Genomic DNA, 18,270 nt, shown 5'->3' on the forward strand with positions numbered 1-18,270 from the left:
GTGATTAAATAAGAAATCAATATTTTGTTTCAGTGTTTTCTGTTTAGATCTGAGAATGGTAATTTCAATTTACTGATAATTTTTCTTCACTTTCAGTTTTTCTTTTTTTTTTTTTTTTTTGGTTTTATATTTGTCATTCCTAAAGGACAGGTTGGAGAATGTAACAAGTATTTACAGTAATTACATTGCATAACACCATCACTTTCCCTTCCTCAACACTTACATTGAAATTTTGACATTAATCTCTTTAAGCATGACATTTCTAACACGACACTTGAAATCTAAAATGAGCTTGTAGAGGCTCTAGGAGAAATTTTTGTTTTCCCTAAACGATTTGGAATTTAGTTAATTGATCCCTTTTCAACTACAGCCTTTGTTGTTGATGTTTTAAGACAACTCATACACTTGAAGTGGAACTTGGTATTTTCATAAACTATTAGTTCTAGTTATACAGTTGAAATTTTGTCTAGTTTCCTTAGTTTTTCTTACATGAAGAACACTTGATGTTTGTGCCTAGTTCGTTCATAACTTCTCATTTTAAATCTTTCTATTTAGCCTCTTTGAGACAAGCATGAACATGGCACATTTTGTTTTAGTTATTCTTGTTCCATTCTTTTTGGATAGCCACACCTGTCAGTTCAGGACATGAGTTTCCAGTTGTTTGACAAGACAACCTGCTGTTTGAAATTAGCATGTGAAGTGACCAATAGTCCACTGACACACATATTTATGTAATACTCATATTTATGTAATACTCAGGTTGAATCAATTTGATGGGTATGACAATGTTAGTTATGAAACTTGGATACTGTTTATCCAGTTTACTTATGTTTGTTTCCATCTTCCAAATTTCACTGAAAGTTTGGGTTGACTTGGTAAACAAGTTGTCAAAAGAATTTTGGGGTTTATTAACTTCATCCTTTATTTTTAATTTTATAGTCAGAGGAAGAATGGCAATACACAGAAGCTATTTAATGGTTAGGCAAGGAGTTATCCTCAGATTGAAACCTGACTAGAATGCTTACATCATAGTGGACTCCTACAAAAAGTATTCAAGGATTAGATGTCTGTTAAATCCACCACCAAAGATTAAAATCTCTGTATGAACAAGACTGGTTCTCTCCAGTATGATTCCAAACCATTTCCATCTAACAAACTTCATTCTGTAGTTTAAAAATGAACGTCATAACCACTATCTTTTGATATGAAAGATATTTTTAAACATTGCTGTCTACACATTTAAATATGTACTGTTTTTGTTTGTGTACTTTCTTATTCTCTTGCCCTTGTAAATTTTTAGCTTTGTTGATAATTATCTAAATAAAACTAACCTTTCAAGAGTTATTTTATCTCCTGAAATAACTTAATAGATAATCCAAGAACTGTTTAGAATGATGGTTTGGTATGTTCTCAAACTGGATTGTATATTTTTTTTCAGTACTTCAAAAATATTAGTTTCTTTTGATAGCAGAGTTGTTAATGCTATAATAGGGAATGTAAGCTTTCCCTTTTTTTCTTTTCTTTGCAATGTTTCAGTGGCATTCAACTAGTATTAGCGTTAACAGCTAAGACTCCAATTGCTAACTGGACTGAGCTTGTTTTTCCTTAATATATAAACTCTAAAATTCATAGGCAGCTTTATTTTTTTCTCTTTAAAAGTGAACTGTTAAAAAGAAAATGTGGTGGTGGGTGGGGGATAATTTATAAATATGAAGCTGGCCGACATTTGTTGGAAAATTACAATGATATTATTATAACTATGACCTTCTATCCAGCATAAAACAATTATAAGAAAACAGTATGGTATTTTAAAGGTCTGGTAATTTTATATTAGTGCTTTACATTAACGACACTTAATACTGTAGATGTAACTATGTTGCTGTGAGTGTGAGATATATATATATGCTGCCAAATGTGTTATTGAGTACTATTACAAGAATAGATTGGCCTATGTCTGACATTATCAGTATCCAATTTAATATAACAAGATCAGAATGCTTTATTCTTATCAAACACTTTAAATGGTTTTGTATATTGGTTTGTTGTAGAAACATTTTCAAATTCTAAGATATCTTCATTTTTCCCTCCTCCTCTTCCTTATGAACATTTTTTTTTTCTTCCTTGTTTTGTGCTCCATCCAAGTAATACCTTTTGTGTTTATGGCAGCAGATATTAGAAATGTCATTTGTCTAGCAAGTATTTGGCTGACTTTTGACTCTTGGAATAAAAGCAAAACAATACTACACAAATCAGCACTCTGAATATCTTATTTAGATTTCCTGCACTTCATGGTTGCCAGAAAAGCAAAAGAAAAAACTCACTATCCATTACAGTATCACTGTTTTATTTTTTTATTTTTTTTTTTTTTGGAACTTTTTCCCAATGTTGGAGAAGTTGGTGTTAAAAGTTGTTTGTGCTTGTGTTTACTTTTGCTGTTTAACTGCTTGCATCAGTTACTTCAGAACAAAGAATTTAAGTAATGCATAATGCTCTAACAATTGTGCAAGATATTTTTTTCCCCTAGTGATGAATACATTCTCCTACCCAAATTTAAATCCTTTAATGAAGAGCTCTGTCATAGAATGTGAAGGCATGTGGCTTGGTGGTTACAATGTTGTACTCATGATTGTGAGATTGTGGTTTCAATTCTCAGGCTAGGCAGTGCATTGTGTTCTTTAACAAAACAATTTATTTCATGTTGCTCTGCAATCACTTTGACATTTGATGTGTAGTGCACCTGTACAAGCAATGTCAATTGGATGGAGAAAGTGAGCTAATATACATTACAAACATTTGATGTATATAAACAAAAGTATCTGTGCAGGTTGTTCAGCGACTAATTGTGTAACTCTCCTCTGTTTATGACAGTCCACTATATATATATATATATATATATATATATATTTTTATAAGGGAAAGGTTGACAGTGACGAAGTTTCAGTCTGCTTGTCTTCATCAGACTGTACTTTCTTAGGTTCTGTTTGGCTTTGTATTAGTCCTTCAAGTTTTCTTTTTTGGTCTTCCAAACCTGAGTGGAATAGTTTTGTGATGATCAGCAAGCCAAAACTTAAGTCACTGTCAGCTTTTTTCCTTCTAAAAGTAAATATGTATTCTAGTAAAAAATACTGAGTAATCCTTTAGTTTACTTTTAAATTTTGTTTTTACTTCAAGTTATGCATAAAAACAATTCAGTACATGTGCACACATATGGTGTATTGGTAGAATTATTAATGCTAGGTAAATTTCTCTATGGTATTTGTTCCTGCTCTTTATGTTCAGTGTTCAAATACCACCAAGGGTGATAAAATCCAGGTACCTGTCAAGTACTGGTATTGTTATAATCGACTGTTAGATCTATGCCAACCTGCAGTAGGTTAGCATATTAGTGTGATCAAAGTTGAATCTTATAATTTAATATCATTTAACTTCGGCCACACCAGTTTTTTTAGAATTCCAAACTGGTTTACAGTAATCAATGTGAAAATTTACCAAAAGTAGAATAAATAAATATAGGTGCAGGAGTGGCTGTGTGGTAAGTAGCTTGCTTACCAACCACATGGTTCTGGGTTTAGTCCCACTGCGTGCAGCTTGGGCAAATGTCTTCTATGGCCTCGGGCTGACCAAAGCCCTGAGTGGATTTGATAGATGGAAACTTGAAGAAGCTCGTGTGTGTGTATGTATATGTGTCTGTTTGTCCCCCTCCCCCTTGCTTGACAACCAATGTGTTTACGTCCCTATGACTTAGCAGTTCATTAAAAGAGACTGATAGGATAAGTACTAGGCTTAGAAAAAATAAGTCCTGAGGTCGATTTGTTCGACTAAAGGCGGTGCTCCAGCATGGCCAGTCAAATGACTGAAACAAAAAAAAAGAAAAGAATTTCACTTTCTGTGAAAATGAATGTGAAAAGTAAGTCTAAGGAAATGTGTTAGATATTTATATAAGTGATGGATATATTGATAAAATATCTCGTTAATGGCAATAGTGACTATAGCGATTCACTGTTACTTCACCATTTTCTACAGCATTTAATCATTATAATGATTTTTGCCAGTTAGGAATTTTGAAACAATATGACAGTCTGAGATGTCTATTGATTTTTTTTTTTTTTTGTTGTTTTTAATTTTTAATTATTTTTCCTGATAATATTGGTGTGAATGACATAGTTTGTGATTGTTTGGGATCATAAAATGGCATTTGAAATATGCTGTAGTAGCATTACAAATAAGTACTCTTTGTTGATATAAATAAATAATATTCCTTAACCAATTTGTTTAAGTAAATAATTAATATTTCTAATTTTGTTTCTAAATTAATGTTAGAAAACTTCATTTTGTTAAGGGATAGGATGTATCCAAATTGAAATATAAATATTTGATGATACAAACTAGATGTGCTGGATCTCAAACTACCCTGTAGATCACAAAAAGCTAAACTTCTTTGTTAGCAGAGCCTGCATGTATGGTTTCAGTTGATATTAATACCAGCAAGGAAGGTGATTATTAACAGCATGTCCAGTTAGTCCTATATATAAATGCAGTCTCCTGTTCAGTTACAGTAAATTGTTAGCTAACATGTATTAAATGAATGAGATTAAATACATGTAATATGTGAGTGGGTGAGTAGTTTCCAACATTCTCTGATTACTTCCATTTTTGTGTTTATGTAAGTATATTTATGAATAATTAACATAATTGTTTCATTGAAAATAGCAGTAATGGAACAATGATTTGGATATTTTTTTTTTTTTTTTTTGCCATTTTGAAATTGTATTTCCCATTTTTATGAATTAATCTCGATAAAGTAATTTGATCATTCACTTCTATGAGTAATTGGAAATAGATGTAGCGTTTTTTTTTTTTTAATGTTAACAATCTTCATTTTCATTTTTGAAAACTAGATTACAATAATAGCTGTTTCTCTTTATATAATTCAAGGTAAATAATGAATTTGTTGTGCAATAAGATGCATGCATGGCTGTGTGATTGGGAATCACCTCATAACCCTTTACTTTTAAACTCATTCCAATTGCATGCACTTTTTTAAGCAACTGTCTCCTCAAACCCTGGTCCAAACAAAGCTTTGTGTGTGGATTTGATAGAAGGAAACTGAGAGAAGCTTGTGTGTGTGTCTCATCTTGGCATTGTGCTAATTGTACACAAAATGACCATCACTGAATGTCTTTGTTTGCAATTTTCTGTGAAGACATCTGTCCACTCAGCTGTTCATGTTTGAGAACTTCAGGAAATATTACCTGCTTGGCAGCAGGAAAACTATCCAGGTGTAGAAAAATCTGCCTCAACAAATTTCATCTAAATTATGCAAACATTTAAGTGGGCATTAAAAGGATGATGAATAAAATACTCTGTACTAGTAGCATCCAATTTCTTTTAGCTATATCGACCTATAAAATACTTAACAAAAAATAACACTTGTCCATAATAAGGAATGAGATTGTTGTAGGTGTCTAGAGAAATCACCAGTGTAGTTATTTGCCCTTAGTTGTAGGGAAAGCAGAAATGATGTGATGTTAGTACTAAACTGTTGATGATACTGAAATTTTATACATCCTTCTGTAGATATGCATTTGCTTTATGTAATGTAAGGAAGATGACATTTATATCCACTTGTCTTGATACAAGTGTTTGTTTCTCTGCATGATCATTTCCTTAACATATGAGCAACAATGCTTGTGAAAATTCTTGTGATAATTGATGGGAATGAATATCCAAATTTGCAAGAAACCATACCTTTCTTCCATCTTGATGAACAGATAATAGGCACTAACTGATTTATGGCTTAATTATTGGAGGGGAGGGAGTACCAGTGATCTGTTTTGCAAGGCACCCAAGATCTGGTGCAGGTGAGGGAGGGAGGGAATGCAAGTGACCTTTTTGCAGACCACCCAAGATCCAGTGGAGGGGAGGGAGTGTTTGTGGATTTTTTTCCTTTTAGTAGAACATCCAAGATCTGGTGGAAGATGGGAGGAAGATTTTGGTATTCTCAAACTGGAGGGTTGGTTCTGATGCTTTACGGTTAAATGAACTCTGATAATGGCACCTGAGGTGGGGGTGTTGTCAAACAGTGATAGATTAGGTTTACTACCCAGCTGAATTAAGTTTTACTTTAGGGTTGATTAGTTTAGATATTAACGAGATATTCATCAACGTTACACACCTAAAAGTGATCTAATCTTCAATTCCTTGTTTTGCAAAGTTATGATCTATTTGACTATGTGCCAATCTCATTGTTGGAATTTATTAAAATTAAAAACAATATGCATTTATTAAAGGAGTTTGTTATGAAGGCATTTGACTATTTTTTTAGACAACTGTTTTTAAATCTCTGGTAAATGCTTCATATGGATACAGTTACTGCCTTCAGTTGCGTTAATAATAAATGGCACAAACTGTTATATAAGGTAGTTAATCAAATAGGATCTAATTTCTAACAGTTTCTGTGGTATATTAGACTAAATGAGCTTGATGGATGGCATTTTTTTGTAGCACAGAAGTAATTATTGGAAATATCTTTTCCCTTTTAAAATATTTCAATTCTCTCGCTCTTAAATTATATAACCACATAGTAATGTGGCTACAAATATTTGCTTTGCAACTTTGTGGATCCAGCTTTGATATACTGTGCAATGCTTTTAGCAAGAGCTTTTCTAATAGTGTTGGATGGTTAACTAATGCCTGGTGGGTGGAATTTGGTAAATGAAAACTGCAGAATGCTATTGTTTGCATGTGTGTATACACAGACATATATGCATTCGTGTATGTTTACATTTGTTGTAAAACCAGTAATTAGGTTTCTTTTGTGTCATTACTTAGCAATAACCTAACCAACCCATGTCAGTATGGAAAAGTGGATGTAAGAGGATTTTAGTGATGGCATGTGGCTTCATGGTTAGGGTATTTGGCTTACGATCATAAGGTTTTGAGTTCAATCCTCAGTGATGCGTTGTCTTTGAGCAAGGCAGTTTATTTCGTGTTGTTCCAGTCCACTCAGCTGGCAAAAATACCTGTATTTCAAAGGATCAGCCTTGTCACACTCTGTGTTATGCTGAATCTCCCTGAGAGCTTACTTTAAGGGTACATGTGTTTATGGAGTGCTCAGCTGTTAGCACATTAATTTCATGAACAGGCTGTTCTGTTGATCAAATGAACTGGAACCCTTGTCGTCATAACTGACGAAATGCCAGTTATATACACATAAAGGCACTTATTGCGAATCATTTTGAAAATGTGGCATTTTAATCCTGCAGAGGAGGAAATGTGCAGTTGATTAGTCTTGACAAATGATGCTAAAGGTAAAACTAGCTTTATGTAAAGGATTTTCCATTTTTCTTCCTCTTGGTCAGATTTACAATGACCCTGAAAAAATCGGAGTAAATTTCCACTTGCCTCACTTCAAATCTTCAATATTCGTAACCAAATATACTGGCTTTGACTGTATATATACTAAATTTGGAATGTTATAGAGATTAGCATGGCTCCTGTGCAAGGTTGACGTGCAAATTCGTGACTCATTCCATATTTTTCAATGAGGTGGTGCTCAATGAGCCATGCTGGCTGTTTTTGCTTATGATTTAAATGGATTACTTACCCGTTTTTCAAGCTGCCAAAAAAAAAAAAAAAGGAAATATTGGTGGTAGTGATTCTCCTTTCTCTCAGATTTATTACTTAACATCTAACTCAATATTGGCTTCAGATTTTGGTACAAGGCCAGTAATTTTGGCAGAAGGGGGCCAGTTGATTACAAGGGCTCAACTGGTACTTATTTGACACCCCCCCCCCCAAGGATGTGAAAGGCAAACTAAACCTTGGCAGAATTCGAACTTGGAGCATACAGACGAAATGCTGGTTGGTGTTCTCCCTGTTGTGGTAACAATTTTTCCAGCTTGTCGCCCTAATCTAACTTGATATTGGCATTAAATATCAATGTGACGTAAAACAGTATCGGATTTCATAAAATAGCTAGCTAGCGTGCAAATTTACAAGAGGACATTCAGTTCACATTCCTACATTTCATTGTGATACGTCAATAAGGAAGTGTTGTGTTGGGTCAGACTTTCTTTTGTTTTGCATCCGACAAAATATATGTACAGCCTGTTGAATTCAAGGCTACTAAGAATAACTGAACTGTGATGAACCAATTTGAGATTGGTTGATGCAATCATTTTTTGTAATAAGCTTGTCACTATGATGTAATAAGAGTAAAATTTACCTTGCTTTGGGAGGGGAAATTCCTGCAAAAATAATTAGTGTAAATAAATTTTTTTGTTAGGTTTCCTTTGATGATTCTTAAGACTAGTTTTGTCACTTTTTTTTTATATATATATACTTGTTCTTTCTTCTCTCTCTCTCTCTCACTTAGCCATATTTAAATGCTTGAGTAAACCAATGATCAAAGGCTGTTTCAGCTGTGCCCATTCCATCCATTTTAGGATTAAGGATTATTCAGTGTCCTTTTTAAGACAGCCTGAAAGATGTGATTGAAGAGGTCTATTTTTAGCAGATTGAACAACTGCATAGAGGCTTGGTCCTATCTGCACACCTTCTGATTATACATCTGGGTATGTATATATGGGTGGTTCCACTGTTTAGGTTTATTTCCTACTAATTTAATTTGTATTGAAAACTTAGGTTTGTTTGCCAGTAATAGTTATAGGTTAGCTATTCTTGATATTTTTCATGTAATATGGTAGGTAGTTTTTTTCCTCCTGTTAATAAATTTGATTCATAGTTAGGATTTATTTCTTGTATAAATTTTAGTTGCTGATTCCCAAATATTTTTTAGAATTTCATTTTAAACATGTAACCACTTATAAGGCATACATATGCATTCAAATCTATAACTATTAACACCATCAAATTCCAAGAATCTGGAAACTTGGCAAAATTGTAATTCTAAGGCCCAGTAAAGTCCAAAGTGATGCACTACACTACAGAACCTTTGTTGCCTTACAAATTTTAGAAAGCTAATCCTTCATATCAAATATCTTTACTTTTTTTTTATGTTTCTTTCCCTACTGGCATGATTTGGACAAGATTTTTTTAGGAAGCATTTTTATAGCCAAAGGCTCTTCCTGTCATTAATCCTTACCTGCTTTCCATTTTTTATTCCACTTGTATTTACATGTTTGAAATTACTGAGCTACAGGACCTATTGCTTATGGGAAACTTAAACATAACATTTACACAAGCTTTTGTATAGTTTCCATTTACCAATTTCACTTACATGGTATTGGTCATTGAGTCTTAGATATTTCCTTTGTGTCACATTAGAATAGAATCTAAGACTACATAGTTACAAAGTGAATTTCACTATCACATGACTATAACCAAGCCTTGTAAACTGTTATAAAGCAAATTATCACACAGTCTTGAATGGATTTAAATATTTCATTTTATTGAAACGTAATTACTAATTTCAGAATAAAAAAAAAAATCATTCATATATATTGTGTATTGGGTGAACTTGTAGTTTTTATCACTGCTCAGTAGGTTTTCTGTCATATTTCGAATTGGAATTTCTAAAGATATTCTTGATACAAATATTGTCATATTATAGACATGCACATGTATGCACACATGCATTCATAGATATGTACACTCACATAAATAAGCACACACAAATGCATACATGCACACAAGAGTATGTATATACAAACGTACATCTATATAATCACTAAAATTAGTTATATTACTGTCATTTTGTCAAATGTATTGCTGCTTGGAATTATTGTCTGGCTTTGATAATACCATTCTTGTATGATTGTATAGGTTACGTGGCATCGTTAATAGAAAAATTGATTTGGTAGACTAATAAAAGGTTAAGTGGTTTCAATAAATATATACAAAAAATCAAAAGTATGACTGTTTAGCAGATTTAAACATATTGGTCTTCATTTATCTAAAAATGCATTTTTAAGCTTTATCATCCAAATCAACATAGCAGTGAGTATAGTCATTTGTGGTTGAGTCAAGAAAATTCCAAGTCAATAGATAAATCAATCTTTTAAGGAAAATTAGATTATCTTCTATTCATCAAGATTCAAGTGATTCATAAAGAAATTACTTGTAGAGCTGCAGGGCATTGGAAAGAAGTATGCCATTTGTGGTGTATTGTTGATTGTTGCTTACTGAATGTCTAAAAGAGCTTGTTTGCACAGCTGGTTCTCCAGTTCAACACACACACACACACACACACATACACACACACAAAAAAAAAACACACACACATACACACACTCTGTTTTACTCCCATTGGATAAGGGAGAATTGCATTACCTTTCTCGTTAAGCAAACTCATTGAAAGCACAAATGCAAGGATGATTTAACAAATAGAAAAGGTTTGCTTTTTGTTTTTGCTTTTCGATTTCTAGACTTAGCTTTTGGCCAAGAGTTAAGAGTATATGTGGAGATTATAGAAACTGTGGTTCCTTATGGAGTGAATTGAAAATGATACAATGAATAGAATCAAGCAATAGATTTAAAATAGATAGCTCAGGTGCTGGAAACTAACTTCCAATTAATTTCTAATATTATTTAATGTCGTTTTCCATGCTGGCATGGATTGGGTAGTTTGAAAGAAGTCGGTGAATTGTGTGTTCTAATGTCTGCTTTGGCATGGTGTCTATGGTTGAAATACCCTTCCTAATGCCATAACAATGGCATGAATTAGATTTACTCTTGGTTGATTTAACTACTATTAAATGTCAAATGTTTGCTTAGATGTTTAAGGACAGTCATAAGGGTCATGATGTAGAATGTAAACAAGTACTTTTTGGTGTGTAAAGTAACAAGCAAGCAATTATCAGTTTTGGACTGAATTCCTTGTGTGTTTTTTCTTTGTTCTGACTTTCTACTCTGAGCTCAAGTCTTGCTGAGGTCAACTTTTTCATTCATTCTTTAGGTCTCCATAACTTACCAGTCTTAGGTTGTCTTCGGTCACCCTTTCTTTCTTTCTTTCTTTCTCTGACATCAGCCATGGTTAGACTTGACAAGGGATGGGCTCCATCAAGTTATAAATTGCCCAAGACATTTATGACAACACCTATTACTCTATCAGCAGCTGAAGGCCCACAGCATGGCAACAACAACCTTCATGAAATTTTTTATATTTCTACAAAAGCATACATATTTTCTGTATTTGAATTTAATTTACCAGTGACCATAAATAATTGTATTTAGTTCTTTAAGCTTACAACTACAACTTAAAGCAGATAATTTCATTCAGTTGTCTACAAAACCTGCTTAGATTCATGTTTCTTTTACTTTTGATACACATGTTGGAGAGAAGCTTCTTTTGAGTGGTTTTTGTCTAATTTTCTGCATTCAAAGCAATTAGATCATAGACTCTTCTGGAAAATTATTTATTGATCTGCTGAATAATAAATACCAAATGCTCAATATTTTCCATTTAGTTTTAATATTTAATTTCTTTCTAATGATTGCACATGATATTCTAGTGACTGCAGTTAATAGTCGAAGTACAATATTGGACAGCATTTCATCTCTATAATTTACCATTTCAAATTTTTTTTTTCCTAGAGATAAACTGTTCTTATATCATTTGTATTTATGAATTTTAGATGATAGTGAATGTTTGTCTAGCTAATTATAGTATTTAAATAGACAATTGAAAATTGGTTTGAGAGTTGGCATTTTATGCATGCTGCTTTTACTTTTATGTTAGTTTCAATCATTGGACTGTGGCCATACGAGGGCACACCTTGAGTTCAGTCAAATAAATCCTAATAGTTATTACATTTGCCTCGGTTTTACCAAATGATTAAGGTCTTGTGAGCTGGTGATGTAGAGGGCTTGTGAACTGGTGACATATATAAAGACATAGTATGGAGAACATGTGCACACACACACACACACACACACACAGCCTGATGCATGTCCAAAATGTTACATTGTGTGACTGAACCTGAAACCACTTTGTTTTGAACCAAACTTATTAATTACACAGCAGGGAAGTAAATGAGAATTTAGTATGGAATATTGGTTTGTCTGTTGATATAAAGCTGATTCAGTGGGTGGTATTTGTGTAAATTCTAGGGAAATAATTATTGAATCAAATAATGGTTCATTAATTGAACAGTGTTCTATATATTGAAATTGTGAGTAGCTTTTATATTTTAGTTGAATGTAGTCCACTCGCTACTTTTCTTTCTCATCTCTTATTTGATGAGCATCATTGTTTATACTGCCGTGTGTGTGTGTGTGTGTGTGGAAAATGGCATGGAAAAGTATGTTAAATGATAATGTGTGTTTAAGGCCCACTTTTTCATAGTTATATGGGTCAGTTTGAGGCAGATTTTCTTTGGCTGTTACCAACCCTCACCTGTTTCCAAACAGTTAATATTTCCTCACAACCAGGCATGTTCGTGTAGGATATTGGAAATGACACTGCTTGTATGACAGTGGCAATCATTTACAACTAAAGTGGCAATGTTAACGCACACATATATGTTTCCATTTGCCAGATCCATTCACAGGGCTTTGGTTGGCCCAGGGCTATAACAGAAGACACTCAAGGTGCCACACCATGAGACTGAATCCAGAACCCTGTGGTTGGGAAGCAAGCTTCTTGCCACACAGAAGCATCACAAATACTCCAACAGTTGTCAATTTAAGGATATTTATGGTTTTGATGCCTTAAGACATTGCTACTAACTTCAATGGATTCATCTGCCAGATATGGCTGTTAGGGATTGATGCAATGGATAACACACACACAAATCTAAGAAGAAAAATGTAGTTGACTGGAACAGAAAGCATGGAAAAAATTTTATTAGAACAAAATGTATGTATGGTACATATTTGTGTGTAATATGCGCAGTGCTTGTGCCATGTAAAAAGCACTACTCACCTCACTTGTGCTTTGTAAAAAGCACTAAATCCACTCTGAGTAGTTGGTGTTAGGAAGGCCTAGGAAGGGCATCCAGCTGTAAAAGTCCTCCCAAAACAGTCACAAAAGTCTGGTGCAACTTTGGTTTGGCTAGCTCTTGTGGTACTGTCACACCCATGCTAGCATGGAAGACAGATGTTAAGCGATGATGATAGTCATACTGCTTATATGTAGTGTGTGTGTGTGTGTGTGTGTATACACAAACAATTCATGTTTTTGTAAAATACTGACTACTCACTATAATATTTTTAGTTTGCTTGGGCCATGGTGTCCCATATATGACTGAAGTGTGAATCACGATCTAAAAGACTTCACTAGGTGGTGCTGTTAAGTTAGACATGACTTGGGCCAATGCTGGCTGAAACCTATCTAAGTCATTAGCTAGATGTAATTTTCCTTTTGTTTTTATTTCTCTTGTCTCTCCCCCACCCCTGCTACTCAATTCATATGTGTATATACTCTATACTTTGTCTTTTGTGTATTTTTGTGAAGTATATCTTTATTTTATTTTTTCTTCAAACTCTTGAGCATAGACATGCCATGAATATCTATCCATAAATACATAGTATTGTATAATAGTCAATGACCCCTGAAGTGATGATGGATTACCATGTTACTAGTGTTTATAGATAGCAACGTAAGTTTCTACGCACTTTAACATCACTGTGACAAAAACAAAAAACAAAAGCCCACTTGACAGGCATTGTAATTCCGGAAATTGAGTCCTGTATTTTGTTGGTTTTTATGGTAATCTCTTTATTTTAATTTAAAAAAATTTTTTTTTTATTCAATTACATTAAAAAAGAAAAACTCTTTGGTTTGTTTTCATGTAGGGACACCAATTGGAGTCATTGTTTATGTGCTACCATACATTGTCAGAAGACAATACAGAGTATATGCATTGTACTTTGGGGAAAAAGCTTTTACTTGAAGTATAGTGTGTGACTGACTGACTGCTATACATTCAGGAATATTAAATTACTAGCTAGCTAATGGCATTTAGTGGAAACATTTGTTAACCTATGCATTGTGCATGCATGTACATATGCATGTGCATGCATGCACATTCATACACATACATACATGCGCATATATATACTCATGCGTGCGCACTCACATATTTGGTAGAACAAGCAAGTGAAATAGAACTCAGTATATGAGTGTCTGTGTGTGTATGCATGTATACTTAATTTTTAATCAATAGAAAGTTATAGAATTAATTCAAGGGCCATGAGTTTCATTCACGGCACTTCTCAAACTCCTTATCCCTTGTCATTTAACTCTCTGCCAATTAAAAATAAAGTGTGTGTGCATGTGTATATATATATATATATATATATCTTCTGAAGAGCTTTGCTCGAAACATAAATCACTTTTCTTTCCTTCCCTGAGCGTCTGCTAATACTTTACATGTATCACGTTCTCATGTTTTTTGTGTTCATTTTTTAAATTTACTATCATCATCGCTTAGCGTCCGCTTTCCATGGTGGCATGGGTTGGACGGTGCAACTGGGGTCTGGGAAGCAAGAAGGCTGCACCAGGCCCAGTCTGATCTGGCAATGTTTCTACGGCTGGATGCCCTTCCTAACGCCAACCACTCCATGAATGTAGTGGGTGCTTTTTACGTGCCACCGACACAGGTGCCAGACGAGATATATATATATATATATATATATATATATTTTGCATAGTTGAAATAATACCTTTGTAGTATTGATTGCTATAGCCAGATTCTTACTCTATGAAATGGTGCATTGCAATCGATGATCTCTCACTCACAGTGCTTACATATTCTGGTTAAGCTGAAAATGATTACTATGTAAATTCCCAAACCCATTCTTAGGTGATTAGATGATCTGCTAATAAATTTTGTTAAAGTAATGAGCATTTCTGAGTTTCACAGTTATTGAACATAGTTTATTTTTCCCAATAAATCATTTATATATATATAACATGCACAGAATTTTTTTTTTTTTTAGATAATTTTTCTTCTGAGTAATCATTGTAATTATTTTCCTATTAGGACAGTATTTTTTTTATACTTTTGCATATAACAGGGCTGCAATATTGCTAGCCATTTATAATTTTATTTAAAAGTAATGAAAAGGTATTATGTAATTTCTCGCCAAAGAAAATTAGGAAATGTTTCCATTCATAATATACTGAAGTTAGTGTAAAACATACTATAAAACATGTACTATCCTATCCAGTAATTTTCATATTTTCAGTGATCTATAGAGCATTTAATGCTTTCATTTTGCTTTCAAAGTTTACGTTGAATTATAGGTTATTTGAAAAATTGTCAAATTGTGTAGTTTTCACAAATAGATAAAACTATTTGAAATCAATTGCAGTTATTAATCATGAAACACATCAAAAGCAGATTCTGAAGTCATTTTAAATATATAACCCATGCTTTATGAACTTTTAAATTGACATCAGATGAAATTGAGAATTGATATATAATTGGAGATAGATTTCCCATTTTGATTTACTTTGAATATAGATGCATCAATAACATTAATATCCTTCTCTAAAGATTATACGTTCAGGGTGTTTTTCTCTAAGAAGTACATAAAATTGCTCCCCCAGTATTTTACTTGTAATTTTCTTGTAGAAAGTTGAAATTGTAAAGAGTTGAACTTTGGAACTAGATACCAAAATGTGTAAATCATTTCACCTAACACATTACTTGCTCATATATATATATATATATATATATATATATTTACCTTTGTAATATATTGATCAAAATCTTTTCATGTTTGTATTCCTTAAAATGCTTTGTAAAGCAAATATTTCAACTATTGTACAGTTGAACAAAAGCTTTTTCCCTTTTTTGCCTAAAATCACTTCCACCGCATTTCTCATTTCTTATTGTCTCTGCTCTATGAATGTAAGGGAATTATTTTTCATGTTGTAAAATAACTTGCAAGCAAACGCATCCATACAAAAACATGTAATGTATATACAAGATTTAGACACAAAGCATACGTATGGAAATAAAAGCAATACATATACTGTGTGTGCGTGTGTAATCTATTACATATTAAACACATTAAACATCTTCATTGCTTGTGCCAATTAGATCATGGAAAACACAACGGCCATTCAAATACTTCTTTGGTGTCAGTTTTCATTGCACTAATTGTGACCTGGTCACTGACATGATTCCATTGCAACTGGTTTGTGGTGAGGCTTGTAGTTATTATATCTATGGTTCAAGGTTATAAATATTTTTTATTATGTGTAGGTTAAATGTTTTGGTTGTCATTGCTTAGTGGTCTTAATTAGTCATTTAACTTGGTATTTGATTCTAATTCATGTATCTTCACCCTATCTCAGACCAACTCACTTGCCAGACAAGTACAACTTTTATACACCATCTGATCGTGGCCGTTCACCAGCCTCATCTGGCACTTGTGTCGGTGGCACATAAAAACACCATCCGAGCGTGGCCGTCTGCCAGCCTTGTCTGGCACCTGTGTCGGTGGCACATAAAAAACACCATCCGAGCGTGGCCGTTCGCCAGCCTCGTCTGGCACCTGTGTCGGTGGCACATAAAATCACCCACTACACTCTCGGAGTGGTTGGCGTTAGGAAGGGCATCCAGCTGTAGAAACACTGCCAGATCTGACTGGCCTGGTGCAGCCTTCGGGCTCCCCAGACTCCAGTTGAACCATCCAACCCATGCTAGCATGGAAAGCGGACGTTAAATGAGGATGATGATGATGATGATATATATATATAAAATGTGTGTAAAACAAGGCCAAAACTTTGACATCACTCTGTGCTATTATTTAAAAATACTTTTGAACCTTGCAAAAATATAGGGTAACTGATCAGATTAATGTAAAATTATTTCAACTGAACATAAAAATGAACACACATCACATAGGAGATATATATATATATATATATATATACACCGGCTACCTTAGAGTGGAGTGAGTGCTTTTGCATGGCATCAACAAGGTCTGTTTTCGCATTGGACCCTCTAAGTTTGATAATTGATTTATAATCATAAAAATGTTTTATCACCATCATAATAAAACACTTAATTCTATAAGTGAGTTAACAAAATTTGAGGGTGCAATGCCAAAACAGACCTCACTGGTGCCATGCATACAGCACTCATCCCAGTTTGTAAAGTGGTTGATATTAGGAAGAGGAAGGACATCCAGTCATAAAAGCATGACAAAACAGACAGGGGCACTTGGTACAGTCTTCTCCCTAGCCAGCTCTTGTCACTGTCCAACCCATGCCAACATGGAAACAGATGTTAAATGGTGATGAATATTCATCTGGAAAGGCTTTGGTCACGTTATAATAAACAATTTTCGTTTTGTCTTTGAATCATCAGGTTTTAAATATACATGTGTGTGTGTGTATGCATGTGTAACTTGTGTAGTTTAAATATTTTCTGAATATAGTAAACATCCTTACAAAAAGATAATTTAACCAGTTTGAAAATTATTACACAGCAAAATGTTGTGTAATCCTAAGGAATCTAGAGTAAGACTGTTTGACTGATAGGCTGGCAGAAGTTACACAAGAATTTACTCCTTTTCTTTTTTTTTTTTTTTGTTCCATTTATGGATTGCCTACTCTTTGCCTTTTTTCTCCTACTCTTGTTGTGGCCCTTGCTTCTGATTTAGTTTTTTCGTATCATACTATACCACTTATGCATTCCCAACTTATCTCTCTGCTATCTCTCTGCTTTTCATCATCCACATTATGTCCATCCCTTACCTGCATCCTGTGCAAGTCCCTTCCCAATTCATCCTTCCCAGGATGTTGGCTTTCTTGAATTCTGTTCCTGCACATTTTTCTGCACCTGTCAACTTAAAATGTTGAACCTTAATGGCACTACTCTCACCTCTCTTAACATGACTGTAAAGGTTATAGGCTCATCTACTTCACCCAAACTAAATATAAGTTTGATCTAATAACTTCAATAAACCTTTAAATTAGGTTTAGATCATTGATGTGGTTATGTGCTTTGATAAAATATGCAGATTACTTCTTAGAAATCATTTATTCAGCTTTTGTCTTTATTACTTAGGGTTTTTTTCTTTTCTTTTTAATCTCAAAGTAACTGATTTTCTGGATGTTATAGAAGCAAATTTTTCCTATGATTCCTGACAACTTCTGTAAATAATCAAATCAATTATTGGAAAGATAAACAATTTAAGTGTTTATATTTGAAAACTAAAATCCATTAGACACTATGAAAAAATTAAATTCTTTTGGAGTAGTACTTTTTTTTAATTCTGAAGAAAATATAAAAAGGTAAAAAAAAAAAACTATCAGCAAAAATTCTCATCAATCTTTCATATTTACAT

The 18,270-nt window shown here is 33.5% G+C and overlaps 1 protein-coding gene and 1 non-coding gene across 6 annotated transcripts in view; both read left to right on the plus strand.

The window, feature by feature from the left end:
- The window catches only part of LOC115214842, a 206,426-nt gene that overhangs the window by 61,578 nt on the left and 126,578 nt on the right, over positions 1–18,270 (plus strand). The gene's annotated exons all lie outside the window — the stretch shown is intronic.
- LOC115220590 lies at positions 7,436–7,541 on the plus strand. Its single transcript, XR_003882556.1, has one exon. It is a non-coding gene; the product is annotated as a U6 spliceosomal RNA (small nuclear RNA).

Source organism: Octopus sinensis, linkage group LG1 (genome assembly GCF_006345805.1).
Source record: "Octopus sinensis linkage group LG1, ASM634580v1, whole genome shotgun sequence".
NCBI lineage: Eukaryota > Metazoa > Mollusca > Cephalopoda > Octopoda > Octopodidae > Octopus > Octopus sinensis.